Raw genomic sequence first — 2,495 nt, forward strand, 5'->3', positions numbered from 1 at the left:
AGGGGGGGCTAATACTAATCTACTGATTGTTAGTACTTACGTACCGACCATTAGCAAAGGGTATAGGCTTTTATCCATGCGTGCGTATATTCCTGGCTGGCCCAAGCCCAAAACAAATGGCGTTTTGGTGGTTTTCCCGTCCGTGAATCACCGATCCATCTGTAATACACACATACAGGCCGTTCGTTTCTATTCCATGCAGTTTGACCTAATCAAGCTCCACCTGATCTCTTTGCCGCCACCGCTAGGATAGGGTTTAATCTTTCGTTATCATCGACCATCGTCGCCATCACACTAAGGCATAGGCGCCCACAATCTTTCGAAAGCACGAAACCTTCCATGCTTGACCAGCGATGGTTGCCGCATGCCTGCGGCCTGCGGAAACAATGCTCATCCGAGCAGATGGGACGAGTCGGAAAAGAATTCTATGAGACCAGGTCTCACGGGTTAGCAGATAAGACCCATCCTGATGAATGACACGTGACATTCACAAATCACAAAGCATCTACCCCACCCCCACTTGAAATCAGGGGGGAGAGATTAGATGCTTTGTGATTTGTGAATGCCACATGTCATCCATCGGGACGAGTCTCACCTGCTTTATATGAGACCTGGTCTCATATAATTTTTTTCCGGACGAGCCGGGGCGACGAGCCGGAAAAGAATTCTATGAGACAAGGTCTCACGGGTTAGCAGATAAGACCCATCCCGATGAATGGCACGTGGCATTCACAAATCACAAAGCATCTACCCCATCCCCCACTTGAAATCAGGGGGGAGAGATTAGATGCTTTGTGATTTGTGAATGCCACATGCCATCCATCAGGGCGGGTCTCACCTGCTTTATATGAGACCTGGTCTCATATAATTTTTTTCCGGACGAGCCGGGGCTGGATTTGATTTCTTTTCTGAGGGATTGCCGGGGCTGGAGTTGATACTCTAGCAAGGTATGTATTCTTGAGACGCTGCTCACTTTTTTCTAATATACTACATATTGATTCTATATGCTTATGTAGGTTTGCGTTGACATATATCAAGTATATCAAGTAAATGTAAGTGGTGTCCCAAGCAGTGATTGACTTTCAATTCAAAACTATATGAACGCAAGCTAAATCCTGCTGTTTAGTTATACATGATTGGTCATGTTCTTCTTAAACCTATAGCTAGACCTGCCCGATCGGTAGTGATATCTGGATATAAAAACTCTTCTGTAGTTTGTGAGACACAAAAATTTCTGGGCTTCGTTGTTGCCTCGCCCCCCCTATGTCTAAATCCTGGCTCCGCCTCTACCTGCGCCACCACCGCCCCTTTCACGAGCATGAGACCCCCAAGCAGTAGCATCGATGAACATGAATGGAGGGGTCGAGAAACAGTCAAGCAGCAGCGCAATATTCAGCCCCAAGGAAGCTGCTTTAGGCAGACGCAGATCCAGGTGCCGGTGGCGGCGCCGTCTGTGAGGGGGGCCACAACCCGGAGATGTGTGCCGCCTCTTCGAACATGCCACAACACCACCCGATTGTGGTAGGTCATCCCATAGAAACACTTGGGAGCAATGTCCCCTCCGTATAGACCCGATGCGGCTGTTTCCGCCCTCCAGGTGCCGGCGACGGCGCTGTCCGTGAGGGGGTGATGAGGATACAGACGTGGGGTAGGGTCATAGGCCTGACCTATACGCCCTACCCAAGGTCACTACCCTGGAATATAAAAGGACCAAGAGACAACAGGAGAGCCCCGGTTGTACACGTCGAGTGCAATCCACTCGACAGCCACATCACTCGGAGGTCTTCCTCCCTACCGTCACTCGACCATATGGAGAATCACTCGACCATGCTGAAGGCCAGGAGTCACTCAATGCTGTAACGGTCAGGGATTCACTCCGTAGTCTTTAAGATCATTAATAGCACTTAAGGTCGACGTTACCAGTAACGCCCAGACTTTATGTACATTAAACCCCTTGTAATGGAGGACGACTGAGGTCCTGGCGCACTCTATATAAGCCACCCCCTCCTCTAGGACAAGGATTCGCACCCCCTGTAACACTACTAGGGAAAATCTTATACACAGAATCTTACCAGTAGCGCGTGTTAAAATGAGGCTGCTAATTAGCAGTAGCGCGTCTGCCAAAACCGCGCTACTGTTACCCCCTTAGCAGTAGCGCGGCAGGAACTTAACGCACTACTACTATAATTGCCACACCGTTCCCGACGTGCTAGGTATAGTAGTAGCGCCCTTCTAGAAACGGCGCTACTACTACCGATTTTAGCAGCAAAGCGTTTTCCCCTCGCACGCTACTGTTAAATCTATTCTGACCTAATCCCCCGCGCGGCCTGATTCCCTCCTCTTCCTCCCCCAGTTCACCACTCTCTCTTCTCCCCCTCGTCGCCTCTGCCTCGCCGCCGTCTCCCCCGACCCCGCCTCGCGGCCGTCTCCCCCGACCCCGCCTCGCCGCCGTCTCCCCGGCCTCGCCTCGCCGCCATCTTCCCCGACCCCGCCTC

Source organism: Triticum dicoccoides, chromosome 4A, assembly GCF_002162155.2.
Source record: "Triticum dicoccoides isolate Atlit2015 ecotype Zavitan chromosome 4A, WEW_v2.0, whole genome shotgun sequence".
NCBI classification, from domain to species: domain Eukaryota; kingdom Viridiplantae; phylum Streptophyta; class Magnoliopsida; order Poales; family Poaceae; genus Triticum; species Triticum dicoccoides.